We start from the raw sequence: 12,422 nt of genomic DNA, 5'->3' as shown, positions 1-12,422 counted from the left end.
AACTCTACGATAATCTTCCGCATTGTGTGCTGGGAGGCGCGCGGTATATATGTAGACATGATCAGTGTCTAAACTGCTAGCAGCTGAGGGCAATACAGACACACGTGAAATCCCAGCCAATGACAGAACAGGGAGGAGACATGACAGAAACATAAACAAAACACACGTGTCCAGATGTCACTACTGTCAACAATGGAAAAGCAGGTGCTCGCGCATTCGCGCTTAGCCAGAGTCAGCTGGTGTCTCATCACCAGCTGACTCACCGGGCATTAACTTCTTTTTTCATCCTCTTTTCTCTGGAAGTGACACTTCCACAGGGGCCTGGCATTCATGTTCATCATCCATTAACTTGGCATTTCCCAGTCGACAAAAAGTGAGAGGCCGCTGTTTTTACAGCTCTTGCACAGTTTTACTGTGTGTGGTGAACATGTCTATTCCGTTTGTTTGGAGGTATTTTGATGGGGGAGTTGTATGTTCAAATATCCGCAGAAATATTTGAGCAGTGAGGATTTAAGTTTAAGTAATCCTTCCCTATATGTTCTGGCTTTCACATGAATGTGTGTGTTGTTACTTGCATGTTCCTCAGTTTTTCCGAGTGTCACCATGAGATTGACGTAGAGGGCATTTTCTGGTTTGTCAAAAGATCCAAACAATTTTCTAAGCGCTGCGTCCTTTGCCCACCACGTCCTTTGTGTCACCAATTGGTGAGAGCCGCTTATGGCGTGTGTTTGTGTCTTTTGTGATGGAATCCCACATTTTCATCCTCTGGTATGATTCTTGTATAAAAACAGCAATGTCATTCACAAGGCTGAATAGCGATGAACTCTCAACCACTACACCTGTCATGTCAGAGAGCACAAGACTCAGGACATGTGAGTAACACTGGACATGAACGTGGCTGCTGCGGGATTGGGATGCGAGTAAAGTAGAGAATCCTTTGTAACTCCCTTGCCTATTTGCTGCCCCATCTGTTGCATTACCGATGCATTTATCTTTCTCAAGTCCCAGTGCTTCTTAAGTTTGAATTACCATATCAGCAAAATGCTGCCCAGATGATGATTCATAATCTGCTAAAGCAACTAGTTTCTCATACACAGTATCAGTCACATATTGCAATATCACAGAGCACTGATCCTTGGAGGTAATGTCTTGCATAGTATCTGTTTGCACAGAGTACATTCCAGCATCTTTGACATTGCTGCAAATGGATTCTTGAATGATACTGCGGATAGCATCAATTATTATATTAACAGTGGTTTTAGAGAGGAACGAGACGAGCGAACCCCTGCCTTTTCCTCCTGCCTCTTGCATGGTTTTACTTTTTTTAGTGCAATGGTTCAAATGTTCCTTTAGGCACATGTCATATTTGCTTAACCGCAAAATTAATTCCAGAAAGATCCCGTGGTCTGCTGTTGTATCTTCAAGTTTATATGCAGCTTCAGAGTCAAGCCCCACTCTGTAACTGCGCCCTCGTTTCCCAGTCACTTTAATAATGTCTATAATGCACTCCAGCACCAGTCGTTTCTTTTTAATCTGTTCTTTACGAACAAACATTCCGTTTTCTTTAACAAATCAACTATTCCTGACTTGCTTGTCCATAGAAGGTAGGCATCAACACAAACTCCATGAGCATTACTTTTCTCGTGTTCCTCAATCCAAACGTGCTTCTTGTTTTTCAGTCCATTAATGAATAAACTGCCACTTTTTGAAAATGCCAGACACACAGTGCAAAACAGGGAATTTATTTTCTCACAGTAAGAAAGCCATTTCCTATTAGTAACATATTTGCAAAAAATAGGCTTTGTTGAGTTCGGTGTTTAAAGATGTTTGGTGTGGATGATGTTGAAAAAACAATTCTAGCTCACCTGGATGAGCTCGTGCAAAATAGGAACATGTGGAATCTTCATCTTCTTTTCTCACAACCTGCTCTGAATCACTTTCAGAATCAGTATGCTCTTGGACAAATTGCATTTAACTAGGGCTGCTGCTGCTGAGCCCTGCTGCCTCATCTTCACGTAACATTCCTGGAGGCTCAGTCTCTCTCTCACCTGTCTCCAGCTCCTGAGGAGAAACACTTGACGACACTGAAGCGTTTTGAGGTTTTGTTGTGAACAAAGGTTCAGTGATTTTGTACATTTTGAGGCATCTTGTTGCAGACTTTTCAGCTTTTTAAATCGCATTTTTTTCTGCACCACCCTTTTTGCGATCCATCGTCTGTAAGTGATGTCGTTGCCGTGGCACATAACATTTAAGAATGAAGAATTATGGGGGAGCGTAGGGGTATTGTTTATTTGCAAAATTTTATGTTTGTGACATTTGTATCATATTTTAAATATTTATTTGTTTACAGTTGGCTGGTTTTTATGAAAAAGTACATTTTATTATATTTATTTGTTTTTTATATATCTCAACATGCATCAGTCCCGGCCCACCAAGAAAACTCCCCGCTCTCCTGATGGCCAATCTGACCCTGAGGCTAGGTCTGATTACTCATGTCCAATTCAACAACAGTAACAAAAAACACCTAAAAACACAATCCAAAAGTTCACCTGTGATCGTATTGCCCAAAAGTTAAATAGCATTGTCTGTTGCTTCTCTTCATGTTACTGCTCTTTGTGTATATGAAAATCTTGCCTTTTTCTGATTTGATGTTTCTGTACCACTTACTGGCCAGCAGTGGGCAAACTAGTGCTGCTTTCAAGTCCTATTGTCAACTAATGTCATCTTGATTAGTACGAAATGAATAGTAGTGTTTCGTTTGCCGCTTTGAATATTGTGTAGCAACTCAAGCATGAGTGACAGTGAATCTGAACCATCTATTAATGGTACAATGATGTTAAAAAGTATTGATTTCTTCTCTTTTGTTTATATCAGAAATTAAAACAAAATCTAAGATAAAACAAAGGCAACCCGAGTAAACACAAAATACAGTTCTTAAATGATAATGTTATTTATTGAAGCAAAAAAGTTATCCAATACCAGCTGGGCCTGTGTGAAAATGTATTTGCCCCATAGTTACTAATTCCCCAAACCTGCATTCATAATGGGGTTCAGCTGGGCCAAACGCAACCAGGCCTGATTACTACAAACCCTGTTCAATCAAATCAACATTTAAATAGAAGTTTTTCAACAGCATGAAGTTGGTTAAAAGGTCTTACACAGTAACACAGTATGCCAAAATTGAAAGAAATTCCAGAAATGATGAGGAAGAAGGTGATTGAAATACATCAGTCTAGGAAGGGTTTCAAAGTTATTTCAAAGGCTCTGGGACTCTAAAGAACCACAGTGAGAGCCATTATCTCCAAATGGAAAAACTCGGCACAGTAGTGAACCTTCCCAAAAATGGCCGACCTTCCAAAATTCCTCCAAATTTTCTTTGTCATACATCTCATATAGTTACTCTACGATTGCCCATACATACATGATCTTGCATGTGCGCACACACACACGCATTGATATAAACACCCTGAACCATCAACTACAGTATGTGCCCATTCATTAAATACACCCACACTACACATTAACACCTTAACACCTACAATAATAATGCATTTTTTTTCTTTTTTTTCCTTTTTTTCCCCCTTATTTTTTTTGTTCCGTCATATCTTCCTGTTTTCCTGTTGTATTTCGTTTGAAGATCTATTGCCTGGTCTATTGCTTGGTGCAGTTGCTACTGAATACAGGTAGTTAGCATGAGTAACAATCATCACATGTGCAGGGCACAATAAAAAATCATTATATATATAATATGCATATTGCATATTCAATCCATTTTTTTCCAACCACAACCACTTGAACACACACCCTGTCATAGTCACGACCTCCAAACTGATATGCACAAACGTCCAGGGAGTGCCTGAAGGCAACTTAACAACATGTTGGTGAATTTACTATTATGATGACAGTAGGGACTATACAGACTAATGTGAACAGCAGGTTGTTTGTGGCTCAAAAATGAAATCAATGTGTTGTTGTTTACTGGGGCATAACATAATTTTACTAGGGCACATGCCATAGTAAATTGCATCAGGTGACACCCCTGGTCTTATGTCCAAAGCCTGACATCACACTTAACTGGCAAACTTTTTGACAGCTTTATGCAGAGCAATTGTTTTTACAACCACTGGCCCCTTACCCAACATGATCATTGCAGAAAGTCTTGGCAAGATTAAAAAGTAAATAAAAACATTTCTATGTTGTTTTGATGAAATATGAAGCAGAACTGTCAAAGTCAAAATAAGATTTTTGTAGAATTCAGCAACAGTGATGTCTATGTTTTCCCAGATGCCACATAAATTGTTAAATAAGTTTTCACTTGCACATTCTTTGTTTTTTAAATTTCAGATACTGATTGCAGAGTGTTGTCATCATCCCAAAATGTCAGTCATTACACAGACGCCTGGGGAAGTCAAGGAGTCAAAAGTTGCATAGCAGTGATGATAATTTTTGCCATTTTTAACCTGTAAAATCCTATTTTTAATACATCAAAATGTATGTAATGGAAAAAACAAAAGTGAAATCACAGTTACTGTACAGTACTTTGGTAGAAAAAAAGGTTAACTCTAGGGTCCTATAGGAAGAATCCATAAAGGTTCTAGGTAAAACCATACAACATTGTGTCTCCTATCAAAGATAGTAGATTTACATTCATTTGGCAGATGTTTTAACATAGCATTAAGTAATATAAATAAAATAACATCTCAAATTAGTGTAAAAATAGAACATTACATTCTGGCCTTAGGTTATATAATATTATCTAACTGGTGTAGATAAAATTGAAAGATGGGAAAATATCTTATTAGTGATAGTGTGCTATGTATCACAACAAATTTATTCTCTGTCAAATGTCCAATATCTTTTTCTTTTTTTATTATTTTTTTTTTTTGGTAATATAGTATTTTTTAAAACACAACTATTTTTGTTATATATCCATTATACTATATTGGAAGAGTAAATGTCCTACATGAATACCTAAAATGTGTCATCTATTTTCTGATTTTTTCTTTATGAATTCTTCACTACTGCATTAGTTATTCAAGTATATCACCAATATTAACTTTTCAGTAGTTACAGGAGGCCTCGTTTACCAGTTATTTTTATTCTGAGTAACTATTTATTTACATGTATTTTGCAGAGAACCTACATGGGTGAACATTTGAATTTGAATGAACAGAATTAAAATCCAAATTAAATCACAATATTAAGCTATTTTACAATGCAGATAATAACTTGGACACAGTTTGTGTTGTTTTGATCCTGTGTTAAATTACATTTAAAAATGTATAATCACTATGGGGTTAATGTGCAAATGTCAGCTTTAATTCAAGAGTATTGATGTTTATGTTGTGTAAATGATAGGCTTCACAAGTCTTTCAGGGAACCTAAGGTAATTAAATTAACATAATTTTTATTCAGTCAGTCACTGCCTCAGAGCTGCCAGACACACAACTGTGTTTTGAGCAGCTATTTCGTAAAAGGCAGTAGACAGCCAATTAGAACTGATCACAACAGTTTGATATGTTTCTAATAATTAGCTCAGATGACGTTAAATAATAATAGGGCTATATGCCTATATTTTCCCTTTATTTTTGAGTTAGATAGGGGTAAGATTTCAGATTTAAAAAAGATCAGAGCCCCATGATTCAGAACCAGCGTAGACAGAACATTTGTAAAGAAAACACTGATACCCTGGGTATGTTAGTGTTCAGTGAGGGAAAAGTATTCAGACAATTTCATTCTCATGTTACTTTTAATATACTTCTAGTGCATATATCCACTTCAAATGTCCTTCGACGTTGCATTTAGATAAATGAACAAAAATGTATCACTTAAAAATTATATTTTTATGTTAAAAAAACATGTTTAAAAAACAGAATTAATAAGGAAAAAAGTATTCTCACACCACAAATGAGCAATATTAGTGCTCTGTTGCAAAGCTGTTGTTAGCAGTTACAGCTTTGAAATGTCTACAGTAAGTACTTAGCTTTTTCCAGCATTGTGGTTAAATTTGGCCCATTCCTGTTGCCAAATCATCTTCAATTCCCAAAAGTTATGAGGAGTCATTGAAGAGTGGAATGTTACAGTAGGTATGTCTGTGGGCCAAGGTGATAATGTTCACACAATGGGCCAGTCTCTATTTAAATAGGGTAACAGTTAATCTGATGATTGAATCGCTGCTCAGGACTGCCTCTTGGACTGCTGGGTTGCAGTGCTCCAAGAGGCAAAACCCTCAGGCACAGGTAACCTGCATTCATCTGTGATGCTAGAGAAAGAGACCCAAGTGTAGAATGGGAATATAAGATTTGCACTGTGCAAAATGTTATTTACAGCAGTGTAGGAACCTCTAAAGTTTGGCCTTTTCTATACAGCCAGAAACCATACCAAGTAAGGTCGACAAAGACGAACATATTTTTTTTTTACATAAACTCCACTTTCTGCCTGCCTGGGATGGTCAAAAACTGCATGGTGAAGCTTACATGAGGTTATCTGCAAGACGAACAACCAGGATAGCCACAACACAAAACTCCAGGCCTCTCTGCTCCAAGTGGGGCTGAGTCCCGAAAGGTAAGTCTCTCTTTAGCAAGACAATGGGACAGAAATATATCCAAACCGCTGGTGTTATCTCACAAAATAAAAAACATGATTCCTTTCAAAGACATAAATTCAGAAAATTTATCAGGACATTCATAAGTTCCTTTTTATGATCTGTGTTATTGGTGTGATAATTGTATGCTCCATGAATGTGTAATCCCTCTGTTTTTTCAAAGGCACAGGAAATTTAACAGCTAGGAAATGCTTGGTGTCATATGCATTGTAAAATCATGCTTGGAGGTTTGGAGTAAGTTCCATGAATGCACAACACTACAGTTTCATGACCTTCATGAGCATTTTATGTAGACCCCTCTGAAAGTATTGGAACCGCAAGGCCAATTCTATTGTTTTTGTTATATAGTGAAGACATTTAGATTTGAGATCAAAAGATGAATATGAGACGATAGATGTCTTCAAAGTATAACGAAAACAAGAGAATTAGCCTTGTTGTTCCAATTCGGTGGGTCTGTACATGCAAAAAGTTGTTCCCAAAGTGCAGTCTGCAGGGTGTGACTAGAATTTCACCCCTGGACTTTGCTTTGAACAACAGCCAATCAACAGCACTAGATGAGGAGAGGCAGGAACACTGGCCCACCTCTTTACTCTTTAGTATAAGAGTCAAATCCCAGAAACTCACTAACATTTGTAAGTTGGGCATTAGATGTCCATCCACCTGAATCTCTGATGATCAACTTAAGAGCTGTGTTTTTGACTTGAATGGACTGACCCTGCCTTAATCTACTCATCTACCTACTGTTGCAAGGGGAAGGCACATAAGAACTTTGATCTCCATTAAAGAACTTTGCACGCTAAAGGCCTTTTTATGATCTCTGTACAGTCTGACTCAACTGAGCCACAAGCTGGACCTTCAGTGTGTGGAAAGTTGACAGTTTTAGACTGGCCACGTCAATCAACAGATCTTTACCAAGTTGAGCATGCATTTCACCTCCTGAAGAGGAGACTGAAGGGAGAAACACCCCCCCACATGACATGAGAATACATGGCAAGGGATCTGAGACCATTCCTCCATACAGAATCTCTCCAGATCCTTCAAATGCTGGTGGACTCTCCTCTTCAGTTCAACCCACAGGTTTTCTAAGGGTTTAAAGTCAGGGGACTGTGATGGCCATGACAGGACCTTGATTTTGTGGTCAGTAAACCATTTTTGTGTTGATTTTGATGTATGTTTTGGATCATTGTCCTGCTGGAAGATCCAACCACGGCTCATTTTAAGTTTTCTGGCAGAGGAAGTCAGGTTTTATATCTGTTTATATTTTATAGAGTCTATGATGACATGTATCCTAACAAAATGTCCAGGTCCTCTGGCAGAAAAACATTATAGAGCCACATTAAACAGCATGAGGTACTTTTCCATATGGTTACGTCTCTGTGTGTGCCAAAACCACCTCCGGTGTTTATTGCGATCAAGTTCTATTTTGGTTTCATCTGACCATAGAACCCGATCCCATTTGAAGTTCCAGAAGTGTCTGGCAAACTGAAGACGCTTGAGTTTGTTTTTGGATGAGAGTAGAGGCTTTTTTCTTGAAACCCTTCCAAAGATCTTGTGGTGATGTAGGTGACTTCGGATTGTAGTTTTGGAGACTTTCTGACCCAAAGACGCAACTAACTTCTGGAATTCTCCAGCTGTGATCCTTGGAGATTTTTTGGCCACTCAAACCGTCCTCTTTGTAGTTTGTTGAGATAATATAGACACACGTCCAATTCCAGGTTGATTCATAACATTTTCAGTTGACTGTAACTTCTTTATTATTGCCCTGATGGTGGAAATGGGCATTTTCAATGCTTGTGCTATTTTCTTATAGCCACTTCTCATTTTGTGAAGTTCAACAACCATTGCACATCACAGCTATATTCCTTGGTCTTACCCACTGTTATGAATGACTAAGGGAAACTGTCCTATGTGTTACCTTATATTTATAACCCTGTGAAACAGGAAGTCGTGGTTTAACAATTTCCTGTTCCTAGTCACCCAGGTGTACTAAAAAGTATTTAAAATATCAATGTGAATATACTTCAAATATTCTTCTAATATGAATTCATAGGGGTGCCAATAATTGTTACACACCTATATTTAACAAAGATTTTTTTTTTAATAAACTTGTGTTATGTTTGAAATTGTTTGATGTCCATGAGAGAAGAGAATTTTTGTGATTTTTTAAAACCAAATATCGAAAGATTAAACAATAAAGACAATTTTTCACAGCCTTGTTTGCTCATATTCACCAAGGGTGTCAATTTTAGTGGAGGGCACTGTAATCATCATCCCACCATTATATTGATGCATACCTTTCTATGTTTCCTGTTTATTTATTTATTTTTACGTGTTTCTCTTTTTTCACAAATAAGTTTTACAAACTATAAATGTATTTACCTAATTTGATGTATATCAAATATCCTTCAGATAATAGGCAAATTATTCCTTTTTTTATCTTGTTGATGCAACCATCATTACATCATATCTCTCTGATTTATTTTTTCCACTGGAATGGTGTCCAATTTAAAATTTGTTAAAAATAATAATAACAACTTCTAATATCTTAATTAATAGTTTAGTTAACACCTTACATACCATACTGCAGTATCTTGATGTGTGAACCAAAGCTGTACAATTGTAAAGTTAAGATATGTATATATGTATATGCATGTATCTAGATGTGTTGAACAACTTAGAACATGGCAACTTTTGTTTGAACCCACCTATTTTTCAAGTGATCAAAAATATTGGAACATGTGACAGAAAAAGTGACAGGTGTTTCTTGCTGCCCAGGTGTGCCCTGTTGAAAATTGATTGCTTAAAAGGATTAATAGCTCTGAATGTCTACTGTGAATACTGCATTTGTTCTTAAAAAGGATAAACCAGAGGGCTGTATATGAGAGAAAAGCAAGCCATTTTGAAGCTGAGAAAAGAGGGAAAATCTAAGTCAGAGCCATTGCCCAAGCATTGGGCATAGCCAATACAACAATTTGGAATGTCCTGAAAGAAACCACTGGTGTACTACCAATGAGACATGGAACAGGTCAGCCAAGGGAAACAACAACAGTTGATGACAGAAACATTATGAGAGCTGTGAAGAAAAACCCAAAAACAACAGTTAGTGACATCACCAACATCCTTGACAGGGCATGGGTATCATAATCCACTGTTAGAAGAAGACTTCTGTGCAGAAATGCAGAGGCCATACCACATGATGCAAACCACTCATCAGCAGAAAGAATCAGAAGGTCAGATCGGAGTTCACAAAGAAATACAGAGATGACCCACAACATTTCTGAAACCAAGATTAACCTCTACCAAAGTAATGGAAAGGCCAAAGTATGGAGAGGGAATGGATCTGCTCATGATCTAAAATATAGTAGCTCATCCAGTCAAGCATGGTGGAAGTAGTATCATGGCTTGAGCTTGCATAGCTGCTTCTGGAATCGGCTCATTACAGAAACAACGTGCCTTCCAATTTACAGAGAAATGCATCCAATTTAACTGGGACGAACTTCATCATGCAGCAAGACAATGATCCAAAAAACACTGCCAACACAACAAATGACTTTATCAGGTGTGAAAAGTTGACAGCTTTAGATTGGTAATGTGTATGTGTGTGTGTGTGTGTGTGTGTGTGTGTGTGTATATATATATATATATATATATATATATATATATATATATATATATATATATATATCTGGCAGAATGTGTTGGGGATCCTGTTAAGTAAATAAAAAGAAGACATTAAACTGCATTCAAAGATCTAGGTAGCTCGATAACAGATATAACACCAGTATACAGTATATTTGAAATCCACACTTTAATGATTCATATGTAAACCTCTGTACAGAAACAGGTGGCAAGCACCACAGGCAATTTGTGTGCCAAGCAGTGAGTTGAAGGTATTGGGAGGACAGGATATTTGAGCTGGGTGCACCCAGCTGTACCCTTAATTACTGTGTGGGTTTACTCTGGATGTGTGGCATATGGGGTTGTAGGTTGTCAGGTGTGTCAAGCATAAATCCTCTGCCATATGCTAGTGTAGTGCAGTGTCTGCCAAAGTTTTTCACTGTTTTCAAAATTCCTTTTTTCCCCAGTGGCTTTAGGAAGTAGCAATTTAATGGCAATTTAATGTTTCAGATTTATTTTTATTTATTTACCAACAGTACACTTAAAAAAAAAAAAAGGGACTAAAAATTTGGGTCAATATAGAAACTCAGCACTGGGTCCGATATGGACTAACCCAGCATGGGTTCTTCTAACCCAGTATGGGTTGCTTTAACTCAGCAATGTTGACCCAACATCCCGGATTGATTTTTAAAAAACCCAACTTAAATACAGTGCGCCCAGAAAGTATTCACAGCGCTTCACTTTTTCCACACTTTGTTATGTTACAGCTTTATTCCAAAATGGATTAAATTAATTATTTTCCTCAAAATTCTACAAACAATACCCCATAATGACAACGTGAAAGAAGTTTGTTTGAAATCTTTGCAAATTTATTAAATATAAAAAACAAAAAAAAGCACATGTACATAAGTATTCAGAGCCTTTGCCATGACACTCAAAATTGAGGTCAGGTGCATCCTGTTTCCACTGTTCATCCTTGAGATGTTTCTACAACTTGATTGGAGTCCACCTGTGGTAAATTCAGTTGATTGGACATGATTTGGAAAGGCACACACCCGTCTATATAAGGTCCCACAGTTAACAGTGTCAGAGCACAAACCAAGCCATGAAGTCCAAGGAATTGTCTGTAGACCGCCGAGACAGGATTGTATCGAGGCACAGATCTGGGGAAGAGTACAGAAACATTTCCGCAGCATTGAAGGTCCCAATGAGCACTGTGGCCTCCATCATCTGTAAATAGAAGAAGTTTGGAACCACCAGGACTCTTCCTAGAGCTGGCCACCCGGCCAAACTGAGCGACCAGGGGAGAAGGGCCTTACTCAGGGAGGTGACCAAAAACCTGATGGTCACACTGACAGTGCTCCAGCGTGTCTCTGTGGAGAGAGGAGAACCTTCCAGAAGAACAACCATCTCTGCAGCACTCCACCAATCAGGCCTGTATGGTAGAGTGGCCAGACGGAAGCCACTCCTCAGTAAAAGGCACATGACAGCCCGCCTGGGGTTTGCCAAAAGGCACCTGAAGGACTCTCAGACCAAGACAAGACAAAGATTGGACTCTTTGGCCTGAATGGCAAGCGTCATGTCTGGAGGAAACCAGGCACCAGTCATCACCTGGCCATACCATCCCTACAGTGAAGCATGATGGTGGAAGCATTATGCTGTGGGGATGTTTTTCAGCGGCAGGAACTGGGAGACTAGTCAGGATCGAGGGAAAGATGAATGCAGCAATGTACAGAGACCTCCTTGATGAAAACCTGCTCCAGAGTGCTCTGGACCTCAGACTGGGTCGAAGGTTCATCTTTCAACAGGCAACGTCCCTAAGCACACAGCCAAGATAACAAAGGAGTGGCTACAAAACAACTCTGTGAATGTCCTTGTGTGGCCAAGCCAGAGCCCAGACTAGAACCTGATTGAACTTCTCTGGAGAGATCTGAAAATGGCTGTGCACCGACGCTCCCCATCCAACCTGATGGAGCTTGAGAGGTCCTGCAAAGAAGAATGGGAGAAACTGCCAAAAAATAGGTGTGCCAAGCTTGTAGCATAATACTCAAAAAGACTTGAGGCTGTAATTAGTGCCAAGGGTGCTTCAACAAAGTATTGAGCAAAGGCTGTGAATACTTATGTGCATGTGCTTTTTTTTGTTTTTTATTTTTAATAAATTTGCAAAGATTTCAAACAAACTTCTTTCACGTTGTCATTA

This window comes from Ictalurus furcatus, chromosome 5 (assembly GCF_023375685.1).
Source record: "Ictalurus furcatus strain D&B chromosome 5, Billie_1.0, whole genome shotgun sequence".
Taxonomy (NCBI): Eukaryota; Metazoa; Chordata; class Actinopteri; order Siluriformes; family Ictaluridae; genus Ictalurus; species Ictalurus furcatus.
Note: the sequence above shows the minus strand (reverse complement) of the source record.